Source organism: Salmo trutta, chromosome 19 (assembly GCF_901001165.1).
Source record: "Salmo trutta chromosome 19, fSalTru1.1, whole genome shotgun sequence".
Classification (NCBI taxonomy): Eukaryota; Metazoa; Chordata; class Actinopteri; order Salmoniformes; family Salmonidae; genus Salmo; species Salmo trutta.
Window position 1 is genome coordinate 104,645 of NC_042975.1, and position 15,902 is coordinate 120,546.

The window sequence follows — 15,902 nt, forward strand, 5'->3', positions numbered from 1 at the left end:
ACCCATTCCCTTTCCCCCCCTTTGGCTTCCACGTGTCAGAGATGGAAGTGGATCAACCGACTCAAAACTAGAAACCAAACCAATAGCCCGTCACCGTGGCATTGCTGGCCGCTGGGTCTGGACGCATTAAGCCATTAACCTTTTATCCTGGAACTTTATCTGGGATCTTTTTACAATTCTATAACTTTTTTATCTTTTTAGATAATTTAATCTGACCTTTTTATAAGGGTGAATTTTTAACCACCATTTTTTAGGAATTATGGGTTGGTGAAAAGGTTAAAATTAGTTATTAGGTTTATCATATAAAACATATCTAAGGCAACTTAAAATTCACTCCATATGGACTCCTCAGGATATCACTTCTGGAATCTTCAAAACCTCTACTTTTTTAAGAGGAGATGCACAGAGGGACAAGCCGAAAACTTTTGACCGGCAACCGAGTCTCACTGCGGATACGTCATCTCCATTATGTACAGAGCAACATTTTCAGGCTCCAACACACGGAGAAACTCATCCCACACCGGGTGAATTTTACCCCTACCGGGACCAATATTTTTACCAACCTACAGAGACTCATGAGGCTCGTCAACCCGATTACAACACCCCAACATCATCTAATATCGGATGGACCAAAGAACCACTGGATGACCTCCCCAGTTGGCAAGGGGACCCCACAGCAACTCCCACACCATGGGACTCCAGGACCTTCCAGACACCTAGCTCTTTGCAAGGCCACGTCTCAAAACCTGCCCAACACATTCACACACCCCCACAGCGATTGCCTCCTAAGCAACGTAGGCCCTTCCATGCACTGAATGAGATGGCCGGTTAAGATGGAATGACCGGTCCCCTTCGGGACCTCTCCAGGTCCCTTTGTGCAGACCAATCGGCCAACATATCCGCCCCATCCAATGAAGACTCACGTACTGCACTGGACGACTACCTACCCCAGTTTAGAATTGGATTGGTAGTATGTCCAGTAGCGCGTGTTTTCTCCGAGTGTGGTGCGAGTTTTTAATACAGTTAAAAGGTGCTTTGGGAGGTAGGCGTGGCCCTAGGACCATGCCTCAGGACTACCTGGCCTGATGACTCCTTTCTGTCCCCAGTTCACCTGTCTGTGCTGCTGCTCCAGTTTCAACTGTTCTGCCTGCGGCTATGGAACCCTGACCTCTTCACCGGACGTGCTACCTGTCCCAGACCTGCTGTTTTCAACTCTCTAGAGACAGCAGGAGTGGTAGAGATACTCTGAATGATTGGCTATGAAAAGCCAACTGACATTTACTCCTGAGGTGCTGACCTGTTGCACCCTCGACAACCACTGTGATTATTATTATTTGACCCTGCTGGTCATTTATGAACATTTGAACATCTTCGCCATGTTCTTTTATAATCTCCACCCGGCACAGCCAGAAGAGGACTGGCCACCCCTCATAGCCTGGTTCCTCTCTAGGTTTCTTCCTAGGTTTTGGCCTTTCTAGGGAGTTTTTTTCTAGCCACCGTGCTTCTACACCTGCATTACTTGCTGTTTGAGGTTTAAGGCTGGGTTTCTGCACAGCACTCTGTGACATCAGCTGATGTAAGAAGGGCTTTATAAATACATTCGATTGATTGATTGATGGTTATTGATTACCGCTTTGTTGGGGTTAGAGCTTGAAAAAAATGAATTTTACTGTAATTGTGCATGTGACAAACTACAACTCGAAACAAATTACTTTTATTTAAACAGGTGTTTTAACTTTTATTTAAACAGGTTGGTGTCATTGAAATGAGAAATGTAATAAAAAGATTCAATAACTTTTTTTCTCTCTCGATAAAACAGTTAATCTCAAATAAACTACATGGCAGGCTAAAAACACAGCAGCTCTTGTTTCAGAGCTAATGACAAAGGCACTGTTTAATGAACCTAACACAGTGCATTGGCTATAGCCTTTTATCCATAACCTGTGGAGAAAGAGGATGTTGTGGACCATCTCTCATCGAAGGACCATCTCTCCTCCAAAATTCGTCCACACCCATTGAATGCCTGCTCGAAGGGAGCACTGGAAGGTGGAATGCTGAGGACGTGGCAGGTAAGGTTGATGAGCGCAGGGAACTGACATTGTTGTGCCTGCCACCACAACAGAACAGCGCCATAATCTTTTATTTCATTTGCCAGGGGTTTTGACTCGGGAGTAATGATATCTGCTCCATCATCCCAGTGTGAGAACTCACAGTATGTGACTATTGGTCTCTTTGGCTGTGAGGGTCCTGGCTCTTCCTTGTTGGGGGGACCTACGACTCCGGCTCCACTCTAAAGGCCCAAAATCATAATAGAGCTCTTTGGTTAGCTGCATAATGTTCTCACGTGCAGTTTCCTCCTGCATCTTCAGCAGACCCAACTTGGGGGTCCAAAACATTGCTTTTATTTCTGTAGGCTAAGGTTGGTTGGATAAAATTAACTATTTTAATGAGAAGAAAATATTGAAAAAGTTATTATTCATTTTTCATCTCAATTAGATCAATCTGGTTGAATAAAGGTGAAATACCTGGTTAAATTACAGAGGAATGAACAATGAACTGGTGAGAGGAGAGGAATGAATGAACAATGAACTGGGGAGAGGAATGAATGAATGAATGAATGAACAATGAACTGGGGAGAGGAGAGGAATGAATGAACAATGAACTGGGGAGAGGAATGAATGAATGAATGAATGAATGAACAATGAACTGGGGAGAGGAATGAATGAACAATGATCTGGGGAGAGGAATGAATGAATGAATGAATGAACAATGAACTGGGGAGAGGAATGAATGAATGAATGAATGAATGAATGAATGAATGAATGAATGAACAATGAACTGGGGAGAGGAGAGGAATGAATGAACAATGAACTGGGGAGAGGAATGAATGAACAATGAACTGGGGAGAGGAATGAATGAATGAATGAATGAATGAACAATGAACTGGGGAGAGGAATGAATGAATGAATGAATGAATGAATGAACAATGAACTGGGGAGAGGAGAGGAATGAATGAACAATGAACTGGGGAGAGGAATGAATGAACAATGAACTGGGGAGAGGAATGAATGAATGAATGAATGAACAATGAACTGAGGAGAGGAATGAATGAATGAATGAACAATGAACTGAGGAGAGGAATGAATGAATGAATGAATGAATGAACAATGAACTGGGGAGAGGAATGAACAATGAACTGGGGGGAGGAGAGGAGAGGAATGAACAATGAACTGGGGAGAGGAATGAACAATCAACTTTGGAGAGGAGAAGAGAGGAATGAACAATGAACTGAGGAGAGGAGAGGAGAGGAGCAAACAATGAACTGGGGAGGGGAGAGGAATGAACAATCAACTTTGGAGAGGAGAAGAGAGGAATGAACAATCAACTTTGGAGAGGAGAGGAGAGGCGCAAACAATGAACTGAGGAGAGGAGAGGAATGAACAATCAACTGGGGAGAGGAGAAGAGAGGAATGAACAATCAACTTTGGAGAGGAGAGGAGAGGAGCAAACAATGAACTGAGGAGAGGAGAGGAATGAACAATGAACTGGGGAGAGGAGAGGAATGAATGAACAATGAACTGGGGAGAGGAATGAATGAATGAACAATGAACTGGGGAGAGGAATGAATGAATGAATTTGAACTGGGGAGAGGAGAGGAATGAACAATGCAGTTGAGATTGCAAAATGTATGTGTGAACAATGTGACAAAGGTGATTTTATACATAGAATATAGTGACAATAATGTAATGACAATACAATAGAAATTACAGTCACTCATTCAAAAAGGCGTGTGAATATGTCAACTCACGTGTGGACACACGTGTGGACGTGTGATCACGTGAGTAAAAAAAGTCTCTCCATTGACAGTCCATTGACTTGGTGAAACATGTCAGTAGCTACATTAGTTTAAATTTTGTCTCCATATCACCCCACCACACACACAGACAGAGAGACTGTCATAACCAACCCCAACCAAACCCCAATGTCTGCTGACAGTCAATCAACTAAAGAGGACAGACGACAAGCTCGATATTATAATGACGGGAACACAAGCTGAATATTTAAAACAAATATTTATAAAAAATGATCAAATGAAAGCACAGGGAATACTCAGCGTCGTAGAGTAGCGTAGTTTCCGTTAACAGAACTAACTGCATGAACAATAACCCATCCTGACATCCAACAGACATATGGATTAAGATTAGTTAGGGTTTCCCCTCCCAACCGTAAACATCCCAATATCATAGATAATAAGACCCTCCCAATATTGCATATAATGAGACCCTACCAATATCATAGATAATAAGACCCTCCCAATATCATAGATAATAAGACCCCCCAATATAACATATAATAAGACCCTCCCAATATTACATATAATGAGGCCCTCCCAATATCATAGATAATAAGACCCTCCCAATATAACATACAATAAGACCCTCCCAATATCACAGATAATAAGACACTCCCAATATAACATATAACAAGACCCTCCCAATATCATAGATAATAAGACCTTCCGAATATAACAGATAATAAGACCCTCACAATATCTAATATAATAAGACCCTCCCAAAATCATAGATAATAAGACCCTTCAAATATAACAGATAATAAGACCATGCAAATATCACATATAATAAGACCCTCCCAAAATCATAGATAATAAGACCATCCAAATATAACAGATAATAAGACCCTCCCAACCGTAAACATCCCAATATCACAGATAATAAGACCCTCCCAATATCACATATAATAAGACCCTCCAAATATCATATTTAATAAGACCCTCCCAATATCACAGATAATAAGACACTCCCAATATGACATATAACAAGACCCTCCCAATATCAAAGATAATAAGACCCTCCGAAAATAACATATAATAAGACCCTCACAATATCTAATATAATAAGACCCTCCCAATATCACAGATAACAAGACCCTTCGAATATCACAGATAATAAGACCCTCCCAATATCACAGATAACAAGACCCTCCCAACAGTAAACATCCCAATATCACAGATAATAAGACCCTCCCAATATCACAGATAACAAGACCCTCCCAACTGTAAACATCCCAATATCACAGATAACAAGACCCTCCGAATATCACAGATAATAAGACCCTCCCAATATCACAGATAACAAGACCCTCCCAACTGTAAACATCCCAATATGACAGATAATAAGACCCTCCCAATATCATAGATAATAAGACTCTCCCAATATAACATATAATTAGACCCCCCATTATCACAGATAATAAGACCCTCCCAACAGCACAGATAATAAGACCCCCCCAACATCATAGATAATAAGACCCCCAAATATCACAGATAATAAGACCATCCCAATATCACAAATAATAAGACCATCCCAATATCATAGATAAAAAGACCCTCCCAATATCACAGATAATAAGACCCTGCCAATATCACAGATAATAAGACACTCCCAAAACAACACATGAAACCAAAACAATAATAAACAAATAAAACAAATAACAGGAAATAGAAACTTTAAACGGTAAGCGTCACAGCATGGTCAGGGAGAGAGAGAGAGAGAAAGAAAGAGAGAAAGAAAGATAAAAGGACAGAAAGAGAGAGAACGCAAGAGAGAGAGAGAGAGAGAGAGAGAGGAAGAAAGGTTCAGGTTAGGGTTTGGGTAATTGTCAGGGCTACAATAGCAGCATTGGATAAAAACAGAAGGTAATCTCATCCTAGCAGATTAACATCGTTTCCAACTATATCTAATCTAACACAGACATTTTATCCATAACTCAATCTAATTTAACACAGACATTGTATCCATAACTTAATCTACAATATAATACAACCATTCCTAATCCAGAACTCTAAGAAATGTCCATCTAGAGATCTGGGTCTGGGGTAATATCCTACTAGAGGTCTGGGTCTGGGGTAATGTCCTACTAGAGGTCTGGGTCAGGGGTAATATCCTACAAGAGGTTTGGGTTTGGAGTAATGTCCTACTAGAGGTCTGGGTCTGGGGTAACGTCCTATTAGAGGTCTGGGTTTGGGGTAATATCCTACTAGAGGTTTGGGGTAATATCCTACTAGAGGTCTGGGTTTGGGGTAATGTATTACCAGAGGTCTGGGTTGGGGTAATATCCTACTAGAGGTCTGGGTTTGGGGTAATATCCTACTAGAGGTTTGGGGTAATATCCTACTAGAGGTCTGGGTTGGGGTTATGTCCTACTAGAGGTCTGGGTTTGGGGTAACAGTCTACTAGAGATCTGGGTTGGGGTAATATCCTACTAGAGGTTTGGGGTAATATCCTACTAGAGATCTGGGTTGGGGTAATATCCTACTAGAGGTGTCGGGTAATATCCTACCAGAGGTCTGGTTTTGGGGTAATATCCTACTAGTGGTCTGGGGTAATATCCTACTAGAGGTCTGGGTTTGGGGTAATGTCCTACTAGAGGTCTGGGTTTGGGGTAATATCCTACTAGAGATCTGGGGTAATATCCTACTCGAGGTCTGGGTTTGGAGTAATGTCCTACTAGAGGTCTGGGTTTGGGGTAATGTCCTACTAGAGGTCTGGGTTTGGGGTAATGTCCTACTAGAGGTCTGGGTTTGGGGTAATATCCTACTAGAGATCTGGGTTTGGGGTAATGTCCTACTAGAGGTCTGGGTTTGGGGTAATATCCTACTAGAGATCTGGGGTAATATCCTACTAGAGGTCTGGGTTTGGGGTAATGTCCTACTAGAGGTCTGGGTTTGGGGTATTATCCTACTAGAGATCTGGGGTAATATCCTACTCGAGGTCTGGGTTTGGAGTAATGTCCTACTAGAGGTCTGGGTTAGGGGTAATATCCTACTAGAGGTGTGGGGTAATATCCTACCAGAGGTCTGGTTTTGGGGTAATATCCTACTAGTGGTCTGGGGTAATATCCTACTAGAGGTCTGGGTTAGGGGTAATATCCTACTAGTGGTCTGGGGTAATATCCTACTAGAGGTCTGGGTTTGGGGTAATGTCCTACTATAAGGTCTGGGTTTGGGGTAATGTCCTACTATAAGGTCTGGGTTTGGGGTAATATCCTACTAGAGGTTTGGGGTAATGTCCTACTAGAGGTCTGGGATTGGGTTATGTCCTACTAGAGGGTTGGGTTTGGGGTAATGTCCAACTAGAGCTTTGGGTTTGGGGTAATGTCCTACTAGAGTTTTGGGGTAATGTCCAACTAGAGGTCTGGGTTTCAGTTAATGTCCTACTAGAGGTCTGGGTCTGGGGTAACGTCCTATTAGAGGTCTGGGTTTGGGGTAATATCCTACTAGAGGTTTGGGGTAATATCCTACTAGAGGTCTGGGTTTGGGGTAATGTATTACCAGAGGTCTGGGTTGGGGTAATATCCTACTAGAGGTCTGGGTTTGGGGTAACATCCTACTAGAGGTTTGGGGTAATATCCTACTAGAGGTCTGGGTTGGGGTTATGTCCTACTAGAGGTCTGGGTTTGGGGTAACAGTCTACTAGAGATCTGGGTTGGGGTAATATCCTACTAGAGGTTTGGGGTAATATCCTACTAGAGATCTGGGTTGGGGTAATATCCTACTAGAGGTGTCGGGTAATATCCTACCAGAGGTCTGGTTTTGGGGTAATATCCTACTAGTGGTCTGGGGTAATATCCTACTAGAGGTCTGGGTTTGGGGTAATGTCCTACTAGAGGTCTGGGTTTGGGGTAATATCCTACTAGAGATCTGGGGTAATATCCTACTCGAGGTCTGGGTTTGGAGTAATGTCCTACTAGAGGTCTGGGTTTGGGGTAATGTCCTACTAGAGGTCTGGGTTTGGGGTAATGTCCTACTAGAGGTCTGGGTTTGGGGTAATATCCTACTAGAGATCTGGGTTTGGGGTAATGTCCTACTAGAGGTCTGGGTTTGGGGTAATATCCTACTAGAGATCTGGGGTAATATCCTACTAGAGGTCTGGGTTTGGGGTAATGTCCTACTAGAGGTCTGGGTTTGGGGTATTATCCTACTAGAGATCTGGGGTAATATCCTACTCGAGGTCTGGGTTTGGAGTAATGTCCTACTAGAGGTCTGGGTTAGGGGTAATATCCTACTAGAGGTGTGGGGTAATATCCTACCAGAGGTCTGGTTTTGGGGTAATATCCTACTAGTGGTCTGGGGTAATATCCTACTAGAGGTCTGGGTTAGGGGTAATATCCTACTAGTGGTCTGGGGTAATATCCTACTAGAGGTCTGGGTTTGGGGTAATGTCCTACTATAAGGTCTGGGTTTGGGGTAATGTCCTACTATAAGGTCTGGGTTTGGGGTAATATCCTACTAGAGGTTTGGGGTAATGTCCTACTAGAGGTCTGGGATTGGGTTATGTCCTACTAGAGGGTTGGGTTTGGGGTAATGTCCAACTAGAGCTTTGGGTTTGGGGTAATGTCCTACTAGAGTTTTGGGGTAATGTCCAACTAGAGGTCTGGGTTTCAGTTAATGTCCTACTAGAGGTCTGGGTCTGGGGTAACGTCCTATTAGAGGTCTGGGTTTGGGGTAATATCCTACTAGAGGTTTGGGGTAATATCCTACTAGAGGTCTGGGTTTGGGGTAATGTATTACCAGAGGTCTGGGTTGGGGTAATATCCTACTAGAGGTCTGGGTTTGGGGTAATATCCTACTAGAGGTTTGGGGTAATATCCTACTAGAGGTCTGGGTTGGGGTTATGTCCTACTAGAGGTCTGGGTTTGGGGTAACAGTCTACTAGAGATCTGGGTTGGGGTAATATCCTACTAGAGGTTTGGGGTAATATCCTACTAGAGATCTGGGTTGGGGTAATATCCTACTAGAGGTGTCGGGTAATATCCTACCAGAGGTCTGGTTTTGGGGTAATATCCTACTAGTGGTCTGGGGTAATATCCTACTAGAGGTCTGGGTTTGGGGTAATGTCCTACTAGAGGTCTGGGTTTGGGGTAATATCCTACTAGAGATCTGGGGTAATATCCTACTCGAGGTCTGGGTTTGGAGTAATGTCCTACTAGAGGTCTGGGTTTGGGGTAATGTCCTACTAGAGGTCTGGGTTTGGGGTAATGTCCTACTAGAGGTCTGGGTTTGGGGTAATATCCTACTAGAGATCTGGGTTTGGGGTAATGTCCTACTAGAGGTCTGGGTTTGGGGTAATATCCTACTAGAGATCTGGGGTAATATCCTACTAGAGGTCTGGGTTTGGGGTAATGTCCTACTAGAGGTCTGGGTTTGGGGTATTATCCTACTAGAGATCTGGGGTAATATCCTACTCGAGGTCTGGGTTTGGAGTAATGTCCTACTAGAGGTCTGGGTTAGGGGTAATATCCTACTAGAGGTGTGGGGTAATATCCTACCAGAGGTCTGGTTTTGGGGTAATATCCTACTAGTGGTCTGGGGTAATATCCTACTAGAGGTCTGGGTTAGGGGTAATATCCTACTAGTGGTCTGGGGTAATATCCTACTAGAGGTCTGGGTTTGGGGTAATGTCCTACTATAAGGTCTGGGTTTGGGGTAATATCCTACTATAAGGTCTGGGTTTGGGGTAATATCCTACTAGAGGTTTGGGGTAATGTCCTACTAGAGGTCTGGGATTGGGTTATGTCCTACTAGAGGGTTGGGTTTGGGGTAATGTCCAACTAGAGCTTTGGGTTTGGGGTAATGTCCTACTAGAGTTTTGGGGTAATGTCCAACTAGAGGTCTGGGTTTCAGTTAATGTCCTACTAGAGGTCTGGGTCTGGGGTAACGTCCTATTAGAGGTCTGGGTTTGGGGTAATATCCTACTAGAGGTTTGGGGTAATATCCTACTAGAGGTCTGGGTTTGGGGTAATGTATTACCAGAGGTCTGGGTTGGGGTAATATCCTACTAGAGGTCTGGGTTTGGGGTAATATCCTACTAGAGGTTTGGGGTAATATCCTACTAGAGGTCTGGGTTGGGGTTATGTCCTACTAGAGGTCTGGGTTTGGGGTAACAGTCTACTAGAGATCTGGGTTGGGGTAATATCCTACTAGAGGTTTGGGGTAATATCCTACTAGAGATCTGGGTTGGGGTAATATCCTACTAGAGGTGTCGGGTAATATCCTACCAGAGGTCTGGTTTTGGGGTAATATCCTACTAGTGGTCTGGGGTAATATCCTACTAGAGGTCTGGGTTTGGGGTAATGTCCTACTAGAGGTCTGGGTTTGGGGTAATATCCTACTAGAGATCTGGGGTAATATCCTACTCGAGGTCTGGGTTTGGAGTAATGTCCTACTAGAGGTCTGGGTTTGGGGTAATGTCCTACTAGAGGTCTGGGTTTGGGGTAATGTCCTACTAGAGGTCTGGGTTTGGGGTAATATCCTACTAGAGATCTGGGTTTGGGGTAATGTCCTACTAGAGGTCTGGGTTTGGGGTAATATCCTACTAGAGATCTGGGGTAATATCCTACTAGAGGTCTGGGTTTGGGGTAATGTCCTACTAGAGGTCTGGGTTTGGGGTATTATCCTACTAGAGATCTGGGGTAATATCCTACTCGAGGTCTGGGTTTGGAGTAATGTCCTACTAGAGGTCTGGGTTAGGGGTAATATCCTACTAGAGGTGTGGGGTAATATCCTACCAGAGGTCTGGTTTGGGGTAATATCCTACTAGTGGTCTGGGGTAATATCCTACTAGAGGTCTGGGTTAGGGGTAATATCCTACTAGTGGTCTGGGGTAATATCCTACTAGAGGTCTGGGTTTGGGGTAATGTCCTACTATAAGGTCTGGGTTTGGGGTAATGTCCTACTATAAGGTCTGGGTTTGGGGTAATATCCTACTAGAGGTTTGGGGTAATGTCCTACTAGAGGTCTGGGATTGGGTTATGTCCTACTAGAGGGTTGGGTTTGGGGTAATGTCCAACTAGAGCTTTGGGTTTGGGGTAATGTCCTACTAGAGTTTTGGGGTAATGTCCAACTAGAGGTCTGGGTTTCAGTTAATGTCCTACAAGAGGTCTGGATTGGGGTAATGTCCTACTAGAGCTTTGTGTTTGGGGTAATGTCCTATTAGTGTTTTGGGGTAATGTCCAACTAGAGGTCTGGGTTGGGGTAATGTCCTAGAGATCTGGGTTTGGGGTAATGTCCTAATAGAGGTCTGGGTTGGGGTAATGTCCTACTAGAGGTCTGGGTTTGGGATAATGTCCTACTAGAGGTTTGGGGTAATGTCCTACTAGAGATCTGGGATTGGGTTATGTCCTACTAGAGGGTTGGGTTTGGGGTAATGTCCTACTAGAGGGTTGGGTTTGGGGTAATGTCCTACTATAAGTCTGGGTTTGAGTTAATGTCCTACTAGAGATCTGGGTCTGGGGTAATGTCCTACTAGAGGTCTGGGTTGGGGTAATATCCTACTAGAGGTCTGGGTCTGGGGTAATGTCCTATTAGAGGTCTGGGTTTGGGGTAATATCCTACTAGAGGTCTGGGTCTGGAGTAATGTCCTACTAGAGGTCTGGGTTTTGGGTAATATCCTACTAGAGGTTTGGGGTAATATCCTACTAGAGGTCTGGGTTGGGGTAATATCCTACTAGAGATCTGGGGTAATATCCTACTAGAAGTCTGGGGTTATGTCCTACTAGAGGTCTGGGTTGGGGTAATATCCTACTAGAGGTTTGGGGTAATGTCTTACTAGAGGTCTGGGTTGGGGTTATGTCCTACTAGAGGTCTGGGTTTGGGTAATATCCTACTAGAGATCTGGGGTAATGTCCTACTAGAGGTCTGGGTTTGGGGTAAAATCCTACTAGAGGTCTGGATTGGGGTAATGTCCTACTAGAGTTTTGGGGTAATGTCTTACTAGAGGTCTGGGTTGGGGTTATGTCCTACAAGAGGTCTGGGTTTGGGGTAATATCCTACTAGAGATCTGGGGTAATGTCCTACTGGAGGTCTGGATTGGGGTAATGTCCTACTAGAGCTTTGAGTTTGGGGTAATATCCTACTATAGTTTTGGGGTAATGTCCAACTAGAGGTCTGGGTTGGGGTAACATCCTACTAGAGGTCTGGATTGGGGTAATGTCCAACTAGAGCTTTGAGTTTGGGGTAATGTCCTACTAGAGATTTGGGGTAATGTCCTACTAGAGATCTGGATTGGGGTATTGTCCAACCAGAGCTTTGGGTTTAAGGGTAATGTCCTACTAGAGTTTTGGGGTGATGTTAAACTAGAGGTCTGGGTTGGGGAAATATCCTACAAGAGGTCTGGGTCTGGGGTAATGTCCTACTAGAGGTCTGGGTTTGGGGTAATGTCCTACTAGATGTCTGGGTTGGGGTAATGTCTTACTAGAGGACTGGGTTGGGGTAATATCCTACTAGAGGTCTGGGTTGGGGTAATGTCCTACTAGAGGTCTGGGTTGGGGTAATGTCCTACTAGAGGACTGGGTTGGGGTTATGTCCTACTAGAGGTCTGGGTTTGGGGTAATATCCTACTAGAGGTTTGGGGTAATGTCTTACTAGAGGTCTGGGTTGGGGTTATGTCCTACTAGAGGTCTGGGTTTGGGGTAATATCCTACTAGAGATCTGGGGTAATGTCCTACTAGAGGTCTGGGTTTGGGGTAACATTCTACTAGAGATCTGGGTTGGGGTAATATCCTACTAGAGGTTTGGGGTAATGGCCTACTAGAGGTCTGGGTTTGGGGTAATATCCTACTAGAGGTCTGGGTTGGGGTAATATCCTACTAGAGATCTGGGTCTGTGGTAATGTCCTACTAGAGGTCTGGTTTGGGGTAATATCCTACTAGAGGTCTGGGTTGGGGTAATGTCCTATTAGAGGTCTGGGGATGGGGTAATATCCTAATAGAGGTCTGGGTTGGGGTAATGTCCTATTAGAGGTCTGGGGTTGGGGTAATATCCTTCTAGAGGTCTGGGTCTGGGGTAATGTCCTACTAGAGGTCTGGTTTTGGGGTAATATACTACTAGAGGTTTGGGGTAATATCCTACTAGAGGTCTGGGTTGGGGTAATGTCCTACTAGAGGTCTGGGGTTGGGGTAATATCCTACTAGAGGTTTGGGGTTATGTCCTACTAGAGGTCTGGGTTTGGGTAATATCCTACTAGAGGTTTGGGGTAATGTCTTACTAGAGGTCTGGGTTGGGGTTATGTCCTACTAGAGGTCTGGGTTTGGGGTAATATCCTACTAGAGATCTGGGGTAATGTCCTACTAGAGGTCTGGGTTTGGGGTAACATTCTACTAGAGATCTGGGTTGGGGTAATATCCTACTAGAGGTTTGGGGTAATGGCCTACTAGAAGTCTGGGTTTGGGGTAATATCGTACTAGAGGTCTGGGTTTGGGTAATATCCTACTAGAGATCTGGGTTGGGGTAATATCCTAATAGAGGTCTGGGTTGGGGTAATGTCCTACTAGAGGTCTGGGTCTGGGGTAATATCATACTAGAGATCTGGGTTAGGGTAATATCCTAGTAGAGGTCTGGGTTAGGGTAATAACCTACTAGAGGTCTGGGTTGGGGTAATATCCTACTAGAGGTCTGGGTCTGGGTTAATGTCCTACTAGAGGTCTGGGTTAGGGCAATGTCCTACTAGAGGTCTGCGTTGGGGTAATGTCCTACTAGAGGTCTGGGTTTGGGGTAATTTCTTACTAGAGGTCTGGGTTAGGGTAATATCCTACTAGAGGTCTGGGTTTGGGGTAATATCCTACTAGAGGTCTGGGTTGGGGGAATATCCTACTAGAGATCTGGGTTAGGGTAATATCCTACTAGAGGTCTGGGTTTGGGGTAATATCCTACTAGAGGTCTGGGTTAGGGTAATATCCTACTAGAGTTCTGGGTTTGGGGTAATATCCTACTAGAGGTCTGGTTTTGGGGTAATATCCTACTGGAGGTCTGGGTTTGGGGTAATGTCCTACTAGAGGTCTGGGTTTGGGGTAATATCCTACAAGAGGTCTGGGTTTGGGGTAATATCCTACTAGAGGTCTGGGTTGGGGTAATATCCTACTAGAGGTCTGGGTTTCGGGTAATATCCGACTAAAGGTCTGAGTTTGGGGTAATATCCTACTAGAGGTTTGGGTTGGGGTAATATCCTACTAGAGATCTGGGTTTGTTGTAATATCCTACTAGAGGTTTGGGGTTATGTCCTACTAGAGGTCTGGGTTGGGGTAATGTCCTACTAGAGGTCTGGGTTGGGGTAATATCCTACTAGAGGTCTGGGTTTGGGGTAATATCCTACTAGAGGTTTGGGTTGGGGTAATATCCTACTAGAGGTCTGGGTTTGGGGTAATATCCTACTAGAGGTTTGGGGTAATATCCTACTAGAGGTCTGGGTTGGGGTAATGTCCTACTAGAGGTCTGGGTTTGGGGTTATATCCGACTTGAGGTCTGGGTTTGGGGTAATATCCTACCAGAGATCTGGGGTTATGTCCTACTAGAAGTATGGGTTTGAGTTACTCTCCTACTAGAGGTCTGGGTTGGGGTAATGTCCTACTAGAGGTCTGGGTTTGGGTAATATCCTACTAGAGGTCTGGGTTGGGGTAATGTCCTACTAGATGTCTGGGTTGGGGTAATGTCCTACTAGATGTCTGGGTTTGAGTTGATGTCCTACTAGAGCTTTGGGTTTGGGGTAATGTCCTACTAGAGTGTTGGGGTAATGTCCTACTAGAGGTCTGGGTTTGGGTAATGTCCTACTAGAGGATTGGGGTTATGTCCTACTAGAGGTCTGGGTTTGAGTTACTGTCCTGCTAGAGGTCTGGGTTTGGGGTAATATCCTACTAGAGATCTGGGTTTGGGCTAATGTCCTACTATAAGGTCTGGTTTTGGGGTAATATCCTACTAGAGGTTTGGGGTAATGTCTTACTAGAGGTCTGTGTTGGGGTTATGTCCTACTAGAGGTCTGGGGTTATGTCCTACTAGAGGTCTGGGTTTGGGGTAATATCCTACTAGAGATCTGGGGTAATGTTCTACTAGAGGTCTGGGTTTGGGGTAATGGCATACTAGAGGTCTGGGTTTGGGGTAATATCCTTCTAGAGATCTGGGTTATGGTAATATCGTACTAGAGGTCTGGGTCTGGGGTAATGTCCTATTAGAGGTCTGGGTTAGGGTAATGTCCTACTAGAGGTCTGGGTTGGGGTAATGTCCTACTAGAGGTCTGGGTCTGGGGTAATATCCTACTAGACATCTGGGTTAGGGTAATATCCTACTAGAGGTCTGGGTCTGGGGTAATGTCCTACTAGAGGTCTGGGTTAGGGTAATGTCCTACTAGAGGTCTGGGTTGGGGTAATTTCCTACTAGATGTCTGGGTTTGGGGTAATTTCCTACTAGAGCTCTGGGTTAGGGTAATGTCCTACTAGAGGTCTGGGTTAGGGTAATATCCTACTAGAGGTCTGGGTCTGGGGTAATGTCCTACTAGAGGTCTGGGTTAGGGTAATGTCCTACTAGAGGTCTGGGTTGGGGTAATATCCTACTAGAGATCTGGGTTAGGGTAATATCCTACTAGAGGTCTGGGTTAGGGTAATATCCTACTAGAGGTCTGGGTTTGGGGTAATGTCCTACTAGAGGTCTGGGTTTAGGGTAATGTCCTACTAGAGGTCTGGGTTTGGGGTAATATCCTACTAGAGGTTTGGGGTTATGTCCTACTAGAGGTTTGGGTTTGAGTGACTGTCCTGCTAGAGGTCTGGGTTTGGGGTAATATCCTACTAGAGATCTTGGTTTGGGCTAATGTCCTACTTGAGGTCTGGGTTGGGGTAATGTCCTACTAGATGTCTGGGTTGGGGTAATGTCCTACTAGATGTCTGGGTTTGAGTTGATGTCCTACTAGAACTTTGGGTTTGGGGTAATGCCCTACTAGAGGTTTGGGGTTATGTCCTACTAGAGGTCTGGGTTTGAGTGACTGTCCTGCTAGAGGTCTGGGTTTGGGGTAATATCCTACTAGAGATCTGGATTTGGGCTAATGTCCTACTATAAGGTC